General features: G+C 35.6%; 1 protein-coding gene across 2 annotated transcripts in view; it reads right to left on the bottom strand.

Annotated features, from left to right (window-relative positions):
- LOC150081499 (heterogeneous nuclear ribonucleoprotein F-like) overlaps positions 1 to 19,534 on the bottom strand; it is a 210,699-nt gene that overhangs the window by 10,213 nt on the left and 180,952 nt on the right. The gene's annotated exons all lie outside the window — the stretch shown is intronic.

Below are 19,534 nucleotides of genomic sequence, written 5' to 3'. Positions count from 1 at the left end.
CAAATAAAAAAAAAAAAAAAAAATTAAAAGAACTTAAATCCAGATTATTCACATAACAAAATTTCTTCATGACACCTAATTTACAATCTAAAGCAGTAACTGTAGTATCATTTAAAGTGAGTCATCTTCTTGCAAAAAAAAAATTAAAACCATTTTCTGATGGTCAATTCAAAGACCCATTTTTAGAAATAACAGATTTTCCTTTTGAAGATTAAGAACAAAGAAGAAATTAAAAGTGCTCTTCAAGATCTGCAATTATCTCGAAATACTGTGATGCGATGCATCGAAAAAATGAGTAAAAATGTGAGCAAACAATTGTGTGCTCATATTGCTAATTGTGTGTCCTCTTTTTTACAACTGGATGATTCTGCCACTAGAGAAGAACTGAGCATGGCTTCGTTAAAAGAAAGAACCTTGACATATTTAATGCATTCAAAAACTTTATTGAAAAAATTAAATTACTACTATTTAAGCTCATATCAATAACAACAAATGGAGCTAAAGCAATGACAGGCCACCTTAGCGGACTCATTGCACTGTGCCAAAAGGATGATGAATTCCCAGATTTTTTGAGTTACCACTGTGTCATCCACCAACAAGTGTTAGCCAGCAAAAGATTAAATACTAAAAGTGTTATGGACATAGCTTTCAAAATTGTGAATTCCATCAGAGGAGACTTCAAAATGCAGCTCGATGAAAATGAACCAGATGTGAAGTGGCTGAGTTGGAGTAAGTTACTACAGAGATTTCGAAATTTGCTGAATGAAATAAAATGGGGGGTGACATGATTAGTAGTATTTCTGCCTACAAATATCAATTTTTGGAAATGGCTAAGGATTTAAAAGGGAAAAAAAAAAAAAATAATAAAAAAAATAATAATAAATAAATAAATAATATCGATCATTTTGCAAATATGCAACATATTTGCAAAAATATCCTAGTTTTGAATTTAATAGTGAGAAATATGTTTCTGAAATTGTGAAAGTTGCAAATGATTTTGAAACCAGATTCAATGATTTTAAAACAATTGAAGAAAACAACTGCTGAGGTTTTTCACATGGAGAAAATATTACTAGAAAACGAAATTATTACAACGCAAAACAATATCTTTCTAAAAGCCAGATCATCAGAAAAATGACTTTTGGAAATATGTTTGCTGTACTCAAATGTAAAAAAATGCAGTGAACTTTTAAATTCCTGTTTTGTTTCCACATATCTATGTGAATTGGCTTTTACGTATTTGAAACAAACAAAGAATCACTCTGCTCGTACGGACTTGCATACAGAAGATTCTTTACGGCTCGCCTTATCAGCCTATATCCCCGATTTTGAAAGCTTGGCAAATGACATGAAGAAACAAATTTCACATAAATTAAAAATTTATAAACAACATTTTTCAATGTGTTGATTAACTTTTTTAATCATGTGCAATGAAATTCTTGAGATGGTAGATCGTTACACATTTTGAAGAAAAAAAGTAGACTGCATTACAAATTCAGTTGGCCTTCCCAGTTCTAGATCATTTGGTGAAAGTAACAACACAAAGACTATGATAAATTCTATCAAACATAAGGTTGTTGTTGTTATTTGGTTTTTAGGAGCATTAGCAACTAAGGCCATATTGCTCCAGGATATGCGGTGGTCATTCCCTGACTTTTCCGCATCCTCCGTATTTAGTGGTGACGGGTTCGAACCCCGGTCTAATCAAGAAGAGTGTGCTAGGCACTGCTGCTCCTTCCCACCTGGCTACGGAGGCGCCTCAAACATAAGGTGAACTCACTGTAAGGATGTTGATGGTCTAATTGCAGCAATAGCAATGAACACGAGGCATGTTCCCAAAGAACGGCGACTATAAATACTTCTAAGGTTAGCCTTAAGGCTGTGTTATTACACAATAGAAATAGGCTGCCTTCAATACCTCTTGTGTATGCCGGCCGCAAAAATGAAACATATGCAAACATGGAGAACATTTTCTTAGGTGTACACTATTAGAAGTATGAGTCGCATTAGATGATTTAAAGGTAATCACCATTTTATTAGAACTACAAAGAGGTTACACAAGTAATGTTGTTTTCTCTGCGAGTGGGATAGTCGCTCCAAGGATGTGCACTACGAGAAGAGGAGTTGGCCTCAATGAAAATTATTAACACCGGGAATCAAGAACGTAGCATTTGAACCTCTGGTAAATCCAAATAAAGTTTTGCTTCCACCACTCCATATCAAAATGGGGCTCACAAAAAATTTTGTGAAAGCTTTGGAAGCTAACAGTCCTGCATTCACATCCTTGCAAGAGAAATTCCCAAGACTGAGAACAGAGAAGATTAAGGCAGACGTTTTCATTGGTCCACAAATAAGGCAACTTTTCAAAGTTTGAATGCACCCTTAGTGATAGTGAGAAATCAGCATGGAAAGCATTTTGAAACTAATAGAATCTGGAACACACAATGGCCAGATTCTGTTAGATTATACAGTACCTCACCAGTCCAAGTATTAAACCAACCAAATAACTTGCCAACTTTTAGTAATACCATGTGGGAGAGTGACACTGATGTTACTTGCCACCAATTCAATAGCTTATAAAATTACAGTCTGGTGTGTCCATTATGTATGTATAATCCTGTTGTAAGGTGGCACCCAGACATGCTTCCATGCGTGAGTGTTATGTTATACAGGCTACTTTGCCACCATGTGGCAGCTGCCACCCGGTGCCTGTCCCTGGCACGAGGAGCCAGGTCTGGGTCTAATAGTTCTGTCTGTGCATTAAAGCACTATATTCCGGAACCCATCAGTGGGTGCATAAGACTGATGGGTGCCAGTAATCCCACTCCTAGGTTGCCCAAGACAAAGGAGCCCGAAAAAAAATAAAAATAATAAAAATAAATAAATAAAATAATAAATTAAATAAAAATCACCCACCGGAGAAGAATACTCCATATTGGGGGTGCCAAAGATTCCGCTTTCAGGCCAGATGACCAGGTAGCCAGCAAAATCATAAAATTTTGAAAAAAAAAAAAAAAAAAAAAAAAAAAGTCTACAGATATATCAAGCAACATAAACAATAACAGGTATTCGTCTCCTTTTATTAAAAACCAATCTGCAGAATTGCTGGAAAATAATTAATCAACTCACCTCTATACTCATCATATAGAGAATAAACAAATAACACACAATCCCATATTTCAAGTCTACTACAGATGCAATAAGGCTGCTCTTCTAAACCTAACTGGAATACAGTAAAACCCCCGCTATTCGCGGTCGCTGATTTAATATAAAATGAAACCTAAAAAAATGTGAATTTTAAAGCAGCGTGAACATTTTCCGCCATAAAAAAAAAAAAACATGGGCGTGGCTAAAATTATCTTTCCCGGTCAAAACAGCACTCAGTGGGTGGGGGGGGGGTGACAAAATCGCGAGTGTGGATGTTTCTCGCTAATCCTTGTTCAGTATGTGTTATGCGCTTGTCATTAAAGGTTTCGTTGTTTGCTTTTAATTTATATGCTTATAAATTGAATAAATTTATAAAATGATATGCTTACAAAAGTGATAAATCTACCATTTTTCAGTGCAAAACACTTTTTAGAGTGTGTTAACGGAAGAAAGTGACTTTATGGCTACGAATAACAAGGGAAATGTGAAAATATCAATGAGTCAACGGTACAATCAATCATAAAATCGGAAGGAAAAATCCGCCGTAGTGTCCGTGAAAATGTGCTAATTGCTTCAAAAATTTGCTCTGTAACTCTTGATGTTAAATTAGAAAAAATGGAAAAATTCCATTAAGTTCACTCATAATTCGTGAAAAGGCAAAACTCCTTTATCAACACTAGCGAAACTGGTGATAGCACTGGCAGGATAAGTTGTTTAGTTAGCAAAGGTGCTGGTTTGAAATTTCTAATAAATATTACATTTAATATTAAATTGTTTCTTATTTTCATTTCGATGCCATATGCTTGCATTTCACTATGTACTGTCTATGTACATAGTCATATTATGAAGGTACATATAAATACATACATAGACAAAATTTGACTAGTTTTTCTTATATATTTCACACTTACTTAACTGAGGAAACATTTTATTAGTTCTAAATAAACAAATTAAAAAGTTTTTAAATAATTTTTTTTTGATATGACTTCTGTAATAGGGCTCACAATACTGGTATTTTTAATTTATGAAACCAGGATACCAGTATTCCAAAATTTTTCTTCATTGACCTATAAAGTACATGTGTTACTGCTAAGTGTATGCTATGACAAACAAAGCTGTTGTTCGGCATCAATTCCTTTATCAAATTTGGTCATAACTGGTGCGCCTTCAGTTGTTACGAAAATTGCATCTTTAGAATAGGAGGGACAGTATTCACCTATTTTTTTCTCTACAAGTTCTAAGCAATTTTGTGCTGACATACTGCTGTACATAAGCACTAATCCAATATTCCATAAAATTGTCCCAACAGAATGAACATTTATATTTAAGTATTATCTATACCATACTGATATCCACTCGTCAAAAGTCAGATTAAATCTTTTACATTCTGAATTAAGTTGAGCTATTTCACTTACTACTGTTGTAATCCAGTAATATTTTTTTAATGGTTACTGCCAACTTGACTTGGATAAATCACCAAAACCTATCGTGATCAATACGATCAATATCACTAAAACCTGCCGTGATCAACACCTTTTCTGATACTGACAGTAGTAGAAAAAATATGGAACGGTAAGCCATCATAAGCTGTCATATGAGTGAGTACTTCTAACAGTTTTCTCTTTTATTGCTCTTGAAGAAATCAGTCAATAAATATTGCAGCGTTGCCTTTTTTGTTGTAGTAAGTTCATGTTCATCAATTCTCTAAATTAGATACCCGCACATTTTTTTCTTTAAAATGTCTATAGAGCCCACTTGTAAATCCCCCACTACATCGAGTTTCTTTTGAACATTTGTTACATTGTGCTAGCTGAACCTTTTTGTTTTTTCTATCAAATAATAAAACCACACTGAAAGATATCATTTCCATTTCTGTGTTCTATGAAGACATTTTTGTGTCCAGTAGTCCTTTAAATATAAAATCAATTGAAATTAATCAAAAAATTAAAAAAAATTACCCTTTTGACATTTTACGGCACTATATCCATATTAATGAAAGAAAGAGGTTTACGTTTTAAAGCTTGGTGAAGAAATCAAATCTGAGTTTCAAGGAGTTTTCAGGTTTGTCATCTGTATAACAATCCCTCGTTTGCAAATTCAGCAATGCTAATGATTTATAGTTGTCGATTTACGTGAATAAATCATGAACAATTATGTTTTAAATTAGTACCAAAAAACCCTGGTATTTTTGTATCAATACTGGTACATGAATACAGGAAAAACACGACCGGAATCCTGGTATTCTAAGCCCTATTCTGTACTATCAATCAAGTCAGCTACAATGGAGAACTCGCACTACAACATGCATAATTAGAACGAGATTAACTCGATGCAGGCGAAGTTTTTACAGCTCCAGGAAATAGAAGTTTTTCTTAAATTTTCACCATTTTATTGACTAAATTAGTATATTAATTTATTTTCTAGAAGTAAGTTTATATTACTGATTACAATACTTAGTTTATTTTGAACTTAGATAGAGATTTTGTGGGTTATTACTTATTATCAGTAAAACTTGTGCCGTTTGAAACTTACCACCAATGTGTAGTATCGATATGGAATAGCATTACGTATATCTCGAACTTGATAGCGTAAGGCATAATGTAAAACTAGATAGCGTAATACATAGCACTGTAGTAGGAATCTGATAGCTTAGTATAGTATTGGCAATTAATCAATTAAATTCATAAATCCTTTTAATTTTTATTGTTAACTAAATTGTATTTAAACAGAAATCATGCCTAAGACTAGAGCAACAAATCAACTTATGCAAAGTAGCGACATTATATATGCTGAGGGGACGATTCTCCAATGCATCACAGTCTAAAAAAATGTGCAAAATGTGACATGTTTGTGGATCTCTCTCAAACAGGACATGGTCTAGCCATGTAGGATGTCTTTGCGTGTGCTAGGTGCAGAGAAAGTGAAAAAATTAGGTGCCAACTCAGCATTCTGATGGCCGTCTATGAGAGCTTGAAGAGTTGGGTGGATGCCCTCAAACGAATTAAAATAAAGTGGAGAAGAAATTGTTGAAGTTAAACATAAGAAAGGCATCTGGAGGTGGATGGGATCAATCCAGTTATATTAAAGGAGGCAGCAAAGGAAGTAAGCAAACCCTCAGCCGTAATTATGAGAGCATCCTTGGACTCGGGGGAAGTCCCCCACAGACTAGAGATGTGCAAATGTATCTCCAATTCACAAAGGGGGGGGAATCACACGTCACAGTGACAAGTAATTACAGACCTGTTAGTTTGACTTCTGTTCTAGGGAAAATAATGGAGTCACTGTTTAAAGAAGCATTGCAGGATCAGACACAGCATGGTTTGTCAAAGGGAAGTCTTGTCTGACCAATTTGATTTGATACTATGATGTGGTCACAAAGGAACTGGATGCAAAAAATAATTTTGATAATCATATACTTGGATTACAGGAAAGCTTCTGATACTGTTGCACATGGAAGACTGCTGTACAAATTGGAGCAGTATGGCATTAAGGGTAAGTTGCTATAATGGATAAAAGGATGGTTGAATGGGAGACGACAGAGAGAGTGGTGATCGATGAGTACTGCTCCAAGTGGACTAATGTTATAAGTAGTGTCCCTCAGGGTTTCGTGTTGTGCACATTGTTGTTTTGTATATTTATCAATGATATTGATGAAGGTATGTCAAGCTTAATGTCAAAGTTTGCAGATGATACAGAGGTTGGCAGGATAGTTAATAACAGTAATGACAGTATGCTGCTGCAACAGGATCTGGAAAAGTTGGGTAGATGGGCTGAGAAGTGGCAACTGAAGTTTAATATTGACAAATGCAAAGTACTGCATATGGGCAGCAGTAACCCCAGAGAAATGTATCAACTATGTGCTGTTACAGTCAGGGTAGTGGAGAATGAAAGAGACCGGGGGTAATTGTGCAGTCAGATATGAAGTTTTCTGAGAAGTGCAACAAGCTGCAAGAGAAAGTCATGGGGTCTTGTCAATGATATACAGGAATTTTACAAGCAGGGATAAGGAGGTGATTATCCCCGTATATAAGGCAATGGTAAGGCCACATCTTGAGTACTGTGTACAGGTCTGGAAACCTCATTTTAGGAAGGATGTAGGGTTTCTAGAATGAGTAGAGAGAAGGGAACAAAGGAGTGCTCTTACCAAGAAAGGCTTAAGTTCTACAAATTGCAGCTTTTGGAGACTAGGCACCTGTGCTGTGAGGCGATCTAATTGAGGTGTATAGAGCCTTGAATGGATTGGGCTCAAATGATGGGGTTCTTCCTCTTACTCAGATTACAAACCCAAGGAGGCATAGATTCAAACTGAGAAAAGACAGTTGTAGAAGTTGATAGCTTAAATAAATCCAAGGCAGAACTAGACAAACATTTGGAATGAATAGATTAGTGAAATGGGAATGGTTTTTTTTTTTTTTTTTTTTGGCAATGCTTTATAAGCTTGCTTTCTTGCATCATGTGCCTCTACTAATGCTAATTACTCTACAGCAGTTGATGCTAATTAGTTTAATTTAATTTGGTTACCTTTGGAGCTTAACGTATTCATGCTCTGGCAATTAAATGTAACCAATCAGCTAAAATTATATATGCTGAGGGGACGATTAAGCAGCAATAGGTTCTGTGGCAGGAGCTGCATGCAAAACTATAAATAGGAATAAAAATAACATTTAATCACATTGCCAGGATTTAATTAGATGTTATTAGTTCTACAGTTGACTGTTTTGGCAATCAAATATATTCTGCTTCTAAGGACAGGATGCAGGTAGTTTAGGCATTAATTAATATTTTTCTTTTCTTTGCCCGCGACCTTTGGGTTGCCAGGCAGGCACTTTACCCACCTGGCTAGCCCGGCTGGCAATATTTTTCTTGAAACAGTGTATAAAATTTAAATCCTAAATTTATTTAATCTTTTGTAAATTCTTCCACTTTTATACGATCATACCACCATTTACTGTTATCATTATTTGTTTTAATTAGGAGAAATGTGTTTTGTAGAACACCTATAATTGTGCATAAGTCAGAAATTTGATTATATATAACCCTGACGATGCCAAATAATGTTTATGACATCCCCTGTTGCATGAAAGCAGTACCTTTTATCTTCTAACCCCTCCCACATGCCTATAGCCTTCTGGAAAGGCAGGAGTGCATGAAAACAAAAGCAAGTGAACAATCAAGAAAATTATGCTTTTGCTATCAGGCTACATGGTTGAGGACAGAAGCAATAACTCATAAAACAACTATGCACAAGTTATTGGTGTTTAATTACACTGTCCAAACATTTGAAGTTTTCACACAAGTGATCACGTGATCTCAAAGTGCACAGGTGCAGTACTGTATCCACTGTTTGCTTTCCGCAAATAGACCTGAGCTTAGTTTGCAACTGACTTCCGTCGAGAATTGAACTATTAAAACTCAGTGTTTCACAACTTGTTTTAAGTAAACCTTTAAAGAATAGAAAATCACATCAATTAGTAGTGACCGAGAATGACAATCTGAACAGGAAAGAAAAAGATGTGAAAAGCAAGTGCTTTTGAGATGGTTCACAAATACAAGATTAAACAATGCTCCTATCCGTAGAAATATCCTATGTAAGAAGGCGAAGGAATTTGCAAATAAACTTGGTGTAACCAGAGACATAACACTTTGCACAAAAAACTTCATGGAGAAAAATCAGGCTCTGGTTCAGCACAAAAATGAGTCAATGTCTTACCTAATTTACTGGAAGAATTTAGTTCTGACTATTTTCAGCACTGATAAAACTGGTTATATCAGTGTGCTTATTTCAGAGCAAACTTAGTTTTAATTTCTGAGATAAGCCGTGTTACCGATCAAGTAGCAGATAACTGTTCTAGATGCACTTCATATGACAATGAGTATACTGAGCTGAGCATACTTTATTATTCAAAAATGAACATTCGATAGCTGGAAAAAAGCTGAAAGAGTGACTACTTATGTACAATACGACAGGCACACGCACAGAGAGAGAGAGAGAGAGAGAGAGAGAGAGGGAGAGAGAGAGAGAGAGAGAGAAGCCTTTTGTAATTGAGAAAAGAAAGCATCGACGTTTTCAGGGAAACAAAAAATCTACCAGCTGAATATAAGAGCAACAAAAATGCGTGGGTGATGTCTAAAATTTTCGTTAACTTTCTGAAGGAATGGGACGGAAAATTATCATAAATCAGTAAAAAAAAAAAAATTTAAACTTACCTCATAACTGTACTGCTCATCGAATGTTCAGGTGAACAACATAAAAGTCTTATTTCTTCTAGTAAATACAATGTCCACAGTGTGACCCTTGGATCAAAAAACCATAAATGTTTTCAAAACATTATACAGGAGTGCAATGCAACAAAAAATTATTGCAGAAATTGAAGGAAATGTCCAAAACCAAGGACATACCAAAAAGAATTAATTTAGCAGATGCAGCGCATATAATGGCTAGTGCTTGGGATTTAATTTTTGAACAAATGATCGCAAACTGTTTTCATACAGCTGGATCAATTCAGCCAGGTGTTGTGATAAATACTGAGGAAGGCAGCACAATACCAGTAATTCATTTAATAATACACAAAATTTTGAAAAGTAAGTAAAAATTGATAAAACTTGATCAGACAACAGGTAATTTGTCAGTAAAGGATGCAGTTGATGGAATTATATCAGATAAAGATATCAAGGCCATGAAGGTTATGCCAATGAACAGAGAAATTAGGAAATCTTTTGAAGTGTTATGGAGTGCATTAGAACACAAGGAAGGGAAAAGCAAAGACTACAAAAACACAGTGAAAATGTAACTTATGTATGCATGGCCACTTAGGTTTAAAAATTTTTGGAAGAGGGTAGATTACATAGTGAAACTGATCATCCTTCCACAATAACTGTGTGGTATCTGGACTTGCCGCTATACTAAATGCATGTTTTACTGATAAAACAGAAGTAGCCACAAAGAAAACAGCCAAAGCTGACAAATTTTCATGCATACCAGTGTTCATTCTAAACACTCTATACCAGAGGTGGCCAACGAGTCGATCGAGGGCTTTAATTTTGGTCGATCACGATGAATTTTAAATATACAGTCATCCCTCAATTTTATATTGTGCAGAGGGTTTTGCTACTTTTGTAGATTACTACTTAATATATGTAAAACGGTTATTTCGTTCGAATCTGGCAGCCATTGTTTTTGTATAGAGTAGTAGGGAATTCAAATTTTTAATTGTGGTAACTAGGTAGCTCTAACGTATAATTATGTAGCGTAATACGCATCACTGCATTTAGGATTCTATTAGATAGCATAGTATTGACAATTAATTAATTAAATTTATTGATCTTATTAATTCAAAATATCATGGCCCAGACTACAGCAAAGCAATGGACACAAAGTGGCAGGAGTGCTGTGACTTGGGGGAGAACTGGGGGAAGGGGGGCGATTCTCCAACGCATCACAGCCTAAAAAAATGTGCAACTTATGAAATGTTTGCCAAACTCTCTGGAGCAGAACATAATCTAGCCAAGGAGGATATCTTTGTGTGTGCCAGGTGCAGAGAGTGTCTAGAAATTAGGCATCAACTCAGCATTCTACTGGGCATCTATGAGAGCTTGAGGTGTAGGGTAGACGCCCTCGAAGAAATTAATATGAGGGGCCCGTCAAGCTCTCAGCGGCCCAATTCAACGCCAGAGCTCATTCCTGGGCATAAGGCAACACAGCAGCAATCTCCAAAGCAGAATGCACTGATCCCAAAGGAACTAGTTATTGTTGGTGAATCTCTTTTGTCAGGGAGACAGGGAATATATATTGTGTAAAAAGGATAGATGGAACAGGACCAGGGTATTTCTGCCAGAGGCAAAAGTTGATGATGTTGTAAAGCATATATGTAGGTGGTAGATGACTTTCATCAACCGGTGAAATAACACCACTTTGCTTATTGGAGGCTTGAAGTGGTGAAACTCATGTTTAGTCTCTAGAGCAAAGTTTCCAGCATTCCCTCCCCCCCCATACTTCTCCTTTAACCCACACACGGTATTACGTACTATAGGTTTTGATACCTTTCGTGTTTTCATAAAAAAAAAAATATATATATATATATATATATATCATCTTTTAAGGGCACAAAAGGTGATATTGTTGTACATGTTGGCACCAATGACATTAAGAGTAGGAGACCGGCAGAATTACTTAACAAGTACAAGTCAATGCTGAAAAAAAGCCGTGAGTTAGGGTTGAATTTGAAAGTGTCTGCAATTCTGTCCAGACACGATGGGAGGGAATACAGGATGAGAGCCTTGTCAATCAATTTGGCCCTGGAGGGAATGTGCAAGGCTCAAGGGGTAGAATTTTTTTCAGCGTGGTCTGTGCTTGTTAACAGGAGAGTCTGCTTCTACAAGGATAATATACACTTAAATAGAAAGGGTGCAAGAATATTTGCTGATGCTATTGAGGCAGTGTTAGGTGGGTTGGAAAACTGCTAGCTTGGGTTATAAGCAGCCACAGGCAGAGGTGAAGGTGATACTTGCACAACTTCTATTAGAATAAGTAGCGACCTGGAGAGAGGGGTGCTGGGGGTTTCAGGGACTGATGGCAGTCATCGGTAGGTATATGAGATGTGTCAGGGTAACTAGGAATAGGTGCATGAATACCAATGCTAGAAGTATAGTAAATAAATTTGATGAATTTGAAAGGTTGGTCAAGACATCAAAGGCAGATATTGTTGATATCAGAGACGTGGTGTCACACTGATATTAGGAATGCAGAATTGGAATTTGGGGAGTACAATGTGTACAGAAAGAACAGACAGAAAAGGAAAGGAGGAGGTGTCATGCTGTTAATTAAGAAAAACAAAATCAAAAGAAGTGCATCCAGTTTATATAGATAAACAGTGCATTGTTGAGTCAGTTTGGTGCGACATAAGCACTGCAAAAGCAAAAATAAGAGTAGGAGTGTCTTATAGGCCTAATGACTCGAATGAGTACAATGAACAATTGTAGAGAGAAATAGAGTGGGCTAGTAAATCAGAATGTCTTATAATGGGGGATTTTAACTTCCCAGATATTGACACTGGAACTTGTGGGTTGGTCACTCATACACTAGTAAGACTTTTGTGGATTTATTGATTGTTTTCTGCAGCATGTTCGAGAGGCAACCAGAGAGGGTAATACTCTTGATATGGTTATCAGCAGTGATCATTCGTGTATTAAGAATTTGCAGATAAAGGAACCACTAGGTGGCAGTGATCACAGTGTACTGATGTGGGATTTAGTTAAAGATTTAATTACCATCAGCAGTAAAGGAAAGGGTTTTTGCTTCCGTAAAGGTGAGTACAGTGGTCTCAGACAGTTTTTAAATTCTGTACAGTGGGATCAACTGACGATGTTACCAACAGTAAATTCTAAGTGGGAAGCATTCAAGGAATTAATCATGGAAGCTACTAAAAGTTTCATACCTATTAAGAAATATTGTTCAAGGTTTAGGCCTAAATGGTTATCAAATGAACTAATGAGACTCGTGACAGAGGATAAAAATGCACGGGATGCACATAAATTATCAAGCGACTCAGAAGCCTATGGCAGATATAAGCTAGTTTGTAATCAGGTCACAAAGGAGTTTAGGCAGCCAAAGGCAGATTACGAGAAATCTTTGGCAAAGGATGCTAAGGAAAACAGCAAGGATTTCTTTACTTATATAAAATTTAAGGTGGTAGATGACTTTCATCAACCGGTGAAATACCACCACTTTGCTTATTGGAGGCTTGAAGTGGTGAAACCCATGTTTAGTCTCTAGAGCAAAGTTTCCGGCATCCCCCCCCTCCCCCCCGATACTTCTCCTTCAACCCATGCACGGTACTAAGTACTATAGGTTTTGATACCTTTCGTGTTTGGGGTTTTCATAAAAAAAAAAAAAAAAAACTCTAAAAGGAAGGGGATGAATCTGATTGGTCCACTTGATATCGATGGTTTGACTGTTGATGATCCTGCTCAGATAGCAAACAAACTGAATGAGTATTTTGTATCTACGTTCACACATGAGGAGTTATTAAGGTTTGAAAATGGCAGAAGGTTATCAAATTGTAGCAGGGTGCTTAATGATTTTGTAATAACTGAGAGCAAAGTGGAGGAGAAATTGTTGAAGTTAAATGTAAGATAGGCACCCGGGGTGGATGGGATCTATCCAGTTATATTAAAGGTGGTGGCAAAGCAACTAAGCAAACACTTAGCCATAATTATGAGAGCATCCTTGGACTCAGGGGAGGTCCCCACGGACTGGAGAGGTACAAATGCATCCCCAATTCACAAAGGGGAATCGAAGGGTGACACGAGTAATTACAGATCAGTTATTTTAACTTCTGTTCCGGGTAAAATAATGGAGACACAGCATGGGTTTGTTAATGGAAAGTCTTGTCTGACAAATTTGATAGGATATTATGATGTGAATACAAAGGAACTGGATGCAAAAAATAATTTTGATATTTGGATTTCAGGAAAGCTTTTGACACTGCTGCCCTTGGAAGACTATTGTACAAATTGGAGCAGAATGGTATTAAGGGTAGGTTGCTACAATGGATAAAATGATGGTTGAGTGGGAGAAGACTGAGGGTGCTAATCAATGGTTGCTGCTCATCCAGACTAATGTTATTAGTGGAGTCCCACAGGGTTCGGTGTTGGGTCCACTGTTGCTTTGTATATTTATCAATTTTATTGATGAAGTTATTTCAGGCTTAGTGTCAAAGTTTGCAGATGATACAAAGGTTGGCAGCGTTGTTAATGACAGTAATGGTAGTATGCTACTGCAACAGGAACTAGATAATCTGGGCAGATGGGCTAAGAGGTGACAACTCAAGTTTAACCTTGACAAATGCAAAGTACTGCATATGAGTAGAAGTAACCCCAGAGAAACGTACCAACTGTGTGGTACTACACTTAAGGTGGTAGAAAATGAAAAAGACCTGGGAGTAATTGTGCAGTCAGATATGAAGTTTTCTGAGCAATGCAGACAGGCTGCCAGGGCAGGTCATGGGGTTTTGTCAATGATATATAGGAATTTTGCTAGCAGGGAAAAGGAGGTGATTGTCCCTCTGTATAAGGCAATGGTCAGGCCATGCCTTGAGTACTAGGTACAGGTCTGGAGGCCTCAATTTAGGAAGGATGTAGATTTACTTGGGCGTGTACAGAGAAGGGCAACAAAATTGGTGAGGAGAATGAAGGGATCCTCTTACCAAGAGAGGCTTAAGTTCTGCAAATTGCAGTGGCTGGAGACTAGGCACCTGCGCGGTGATCTGATTGAGGTGTATAAGGCCTTGAATGGGTTCAGCATGCTGAATTCTGATGGGATCCTTCCACTTGTTCATATTACGAACCTAAGGGGGCATAAATTCAAATTAAGAAAAGACAGATGTAGAAAAGATGTGCAGAAATTTGCCTTTAACCAGCGGGTGGTTAATTGCTGGAACAAACTTCCATCTGTTGTTGTGGAAGTTGATAGGTTGAATAAATTTAAGGAGGAACTGGACAGGCATTTGTAGGGAATGGTGTGATATTTTTTTTTTTTTTTTTTTTTTGGCTGATGCTGCATAAGCTCATACACTTGCTTTCTTGCATCATATGCCACCACCACTACTACTACTACTACTACTACCTGCATGTTATTTAAAAAAAAAAAAAAAAAATTTTTTTTTTTAAATGAAGCTTCAAAAATAGGAATGAAGAGCAGATTTTGAAAATTTATTTTTTATTTATTTATTTTTTTTTGCATGATTGAAGATTTCATTGAAAGAGAAACAATTTCACCATTATAATGTAAAATACCACAGAATTCCAGCTGTAGATATTATTGCAAATGCAATAAGATTAAGTTTATAATTAGATTACACTAACAGAAAAGGGCAAATTGTTTTATGGTCGTGACCTCCAGAAATAGCTTTAGAGAAATATCACAAAGGCATTCAAAACTGATATAACCAATCAACGGTGGCGTGTTTGTTCTGTTATTTTGGAAACAACTTCCTCATTCGGAAATCCTCTTCATCAATTATCCTATGTTAGCTGTTCAGATAGAATATTTTTCCGGTTCGCACAACTTAAGTGTTTTAATCGGTAAGCATTGCTTTTGCTGATTTAATATGTTAATTTAATACTATACGTTAATACTACTTATATGTTAATTTAATACCTTTTGATTTAAAATGAATACTACGAAAAAAAGTAAAACGTATCATTTTCATCAAGAGTGTTAACTAGAATACTTTTTTGTAATTGCTGTTTTATTTGCAATGCTTCCGTGGCTATACTCAAAAAAGGAAATTTAGAAAGGCACTTCAACGTACTCCATGGTAAATACCAATCGGATTTTCTGCCGAATAGTGACCTTAGAAAAAATAAATTAGAAGAACTTAAATCTAGATTATTCGCGCAACAAAATTTCTTCATGACACCTAATTTACAATCTAAAGCAGTAACTGTAGCATCATTTAAAGTGAGTCATCTTGCAAAAAAATGCAAATCATTTTCTGATGGTCAATTCATCAAAGAATTTTTAGAAATAAAGGATTCTCTTTTTGAAAATTTTAAGAACAAAAATGAAAATAAAAGTGCTCATCAAGATCTGCAATTATCTCGAAGTACTGTGATGCGACGCATCAAAAAAATATGAGTAAAAATGTGAACAAGTGCGTGCTAATTGTGTGTCCTTTTCTTTATAACTGGATGAATCTACAGATGTCAGTGATACAGTTCAATTGCCTGTTTTTGTTGGTATGTTTTTTGATGATTCTGCCACTAGAGAAGAACTGCTGGATATGGTTTTATTAAAAGAAAGAACTAGAGGTCTTGATATCTTTAACTCATTCCAACATTTTATTGAAAAAATTAAATTAAATTACCACTATTTAAGCTCATATTTAAGTAACAACAGATGGAGCTAACGCAATGACGGAGCATCTTAAGGGATTCATCGCATTGTGCCAAAAGGATGATGAATTTCCAGATTTGAGTTACCAATGTATCATCCACCAACAAGTGTTAGTCAGCAAAAGATTAAATACTAAAAGTGTTATGGACATCGCTTTCCAATTTGTGACTTCCATCAGAGGACAATCTCTTCAAAGGAGACTTTTCAGCTGACTGGTCTAGCCGGGTAGGTAAAGCACCTGCCTGGCAACCCAAAGGTTGCGGGTTTAAATCCTGTCTCGGGCTTGGATCAGAGTAGTGAAAAAACTTTGGGAGGTAGATTATGGCCACAGAAGCCGATGCGCCAACAACTAACAAAAAAAAAAAAAAAAAAAGAAAAAAAAAGAGACTTTTCAAAATGCAAATTGATGAAAAAGAACCAGATCTGATATTACACACGGATGTAAGGTGGCTGAGTCGGAGTAAGTTTCTACAGAGATTATGAAATTTGCTGAATGAAATTAAAAAATTTGTTGATCAAAGGGGAGATGATTATCAGCAGCTACAAGATACGGAGTGGTTGTGTGATCCGGCTTTTTTTGGCAGATTTTACCGGTAAATTGAGTGATCTGAATTTGGAATTACAAATAAAAAATAAAAATGTGGGTGCCATGATTAATAGTATTTCTGCATATAAATAAATATCAATTTTTGGCAATGGCTAAGGATCTCAAAGAAAAAAAAAAAAAAAAAAAATTCGATCATTTGCAAAATATCCTGTTTTTGAATTTAATAGGGAGAAATATGTTTCTGAAATTGAGAATGTTGTGGACGATTTTGAAACCAGAATCAGTGATTTTAAAACAATTGAAGACATTGTTCAATATATTTCTTATTCATTCAATGTCCACTTAGATACGAAACAAATTACATAAAAAATTGCTGCGATTTTTCACATGGAGAAAACATTACTTGAAAATGAAATTATTACATTGCGAAACGATATCTTCCTAAAAGCCAGATCACCAGGAGAAGACTTTTGGAAATATGTTTGCCAAGAAAAGTACCCAAATGTAAAAAAATGCAGTGAACTTTTAAATTCCTGTTTTAGTTCCACATATGTGTGAATCAGCCTTTTTGTATTTGAAACAAAGAAGAAGAATTGCTGTGCTCTTACGGACTTGCATACAGAAGGTTCTTGGCAGATGACACGAAAACACAAACTTCGTATAAATTAAAATTTTAAATATCTATGAATTTAAAACAAGAATTCTGAATTGTATTGAATTTTAAAATTTATAAACAACATTTTTCAATGTGTTTATTAACTTTTTTTAACCCTGTGCAATGAAATATTTGAGATGGTTTGAGATCGCGACACAATTTGAAGGAAAAAAGTAGATCGCATCACAAATTAAGTTGGGCACCCCTGCTCTATACTTTACATATTTCACACACTCCCCACCCTGACTTAAGATCACTGAAAATGTCACTGGCATTGTTTATAGTGATCACTGGTTATTAGGATCAGCCACTTTATAGAATCAAATTTCAAAGAACCAATTCAAATCAATAAAATGTATCACACTTTCATCATTTATTAGAATCACACCTTCGATTAAAAGAATAAATTTTGAAAACACCTCTGTGATATTTTTCTAAAGCACATATCCGGAGGTCACAACCATAAAATAATAAAAACAATCTGCAGTTTTTGGTTGTTGTTTTGGTTTTTAGGAGCATTAGCAACTAAGGCCATATTGCTCTGGAGATATGCTTGGTAATTCCCTGACCTTTCCGCATTTGATGGTCATGGGCTTGAACCCCGGTCTAATCAACCCTAGGCACTGCTGCACTCCTGCCCACCTGGCTAGAGGCGCCACAGTTTTTGGTATATTGGACTTTTTTTGTTTGTACAATTGGTAATATATGGGTAATAAATGGGTAGTAAACTTGAGATGCATTTACGATAATACCGATATTCCTATTGCATTTACGATAATACCGATAGCTGGAATTCTGTTTTTACATTATTATGGTGAAATGTGATTCCCCTTCAGTGAAATCTTCAATCACATAAAAATCAAATAAATTTTCACAATCTGCTCTTCATTCCTATATCTAAACTTTGTAAACTTTTTTTTTTGTATCCCAATTGTGCATGCTGTGTTAGTTCCAATTTGCGTGCCGCGTGCTTTGTTATTGAGTGACGCTTATCTTTTTTACTGTGTTTTAAATTTTTACTTTCCCACAAAAAAAAAAAAAAAAAACCCCCATCAGTGAACAGAAAGAGAGTGAATTTGAGTATGAAAGATAAGTTATGAATTATAGAAACATACGACAATTAAGTCACATAACTGTTCTAGATGCACTTCATATGACAATGAGTGCCCAAAATGAATTTATTTCTGAAATTTGCATTATCAACTGTTCCAAAAAATGCGGATTAATTATTCATAATGGTCAACTAAGTCAAGATACTGACAGCATTGAAAAGTCTTAAGACATGAGTGAACAGGAGTTTAATGATTGAGTGGGTATAGCTGGTGATTTATTAGTTATTACAGCTTTAATAGATGAAGAAATTGCCCAGTCTGTTAATAATAATTTCATCGAGAAGGAAAATGAAGATGAACCCGAACGAATTTCAGTTTCAAAACAGCAAATAGTGAAGCAATCGCCGTCCTGAGGAGAGTGTTGGAAGAAACTGGTGCAAGTGAATATGACTGTTACACAATACTGAAAAATCTATAAATAGCCTATGTAGTGATAATAAACCAATCTAAAGTAAGTGACTATTTTAAAATATAATCATATTACAATGTATGTATATTAATTAAGCTATGTAAGTAAGTATAAATTTATTTTTATTTTGTTAACCTGTGGATAATATTCTTCCGGTTTTCACATATCATTTAATTGGTAATGAACTTTTGGTAATAAAGCATAAATTTGTGAACTTGATCTTTATTTTTATAGCCTGTGGATAATATTCATCAATTTTCACTTATTTAGAATCACCGTTTATTAGAATAGAAATCCAATTTGCAAAAACGTGATCACTGTAACTTCCACTTAGTATAGTTACAGTATTTGACAAGGGGAGGATTGGTAGCTGTGTGAAACAGGATAATGCTTAAGAAAATTACACACTTGATACAAACGTGGGGAAAAAAAAAAAAAAAAAAAAATCCAATAACGTATAACTATTTCTAGATAGTCAAAAAATTAACTGCTTATGAAGAACTACTATAACCTGTGTATTCTGTAACTTTTTTCTGAAAGAAAAAAATTTTTGGATGTGGCTGTAAGTGGATAAGAAAGAAAGAAACCAACTACAAACTGAAGAAACTACGTTCTTCGTTGTTGTTGTTTGTTATTTGGTTTTTAGGAGCATTAGCAACTAAGGCCATATTGCTCCGGGATATGCGGTGGTCATTCCCTGACCTTTCCGCATCCTCCGTATTTGGTGGTGACGGGCTCGAACCCCGGTCTAATCAAGAAGCGTGTTCTA

Source organism: Mastigoproctus giganteus, chromosome 8 (genome assembly GCF_048544385.1).
Source record: "Mastigoproctus giganteus isolate SK-2022 chromosome 8, ASM4854438v1, whole genome shotgun sequence".
Taxonomy (NCBI): Eukaryota; Metazoa; Arthropoda; class Arachnida; order Uropygi; family Thelyphonidae; genus Mastigoproctus; species Mastigoproctus giganteus.
The sequence above is the reverse complement of the archived record's forward strand: the minus strand, read 5'-3'. Positions and strand labels throughout refer to the sequence as shown.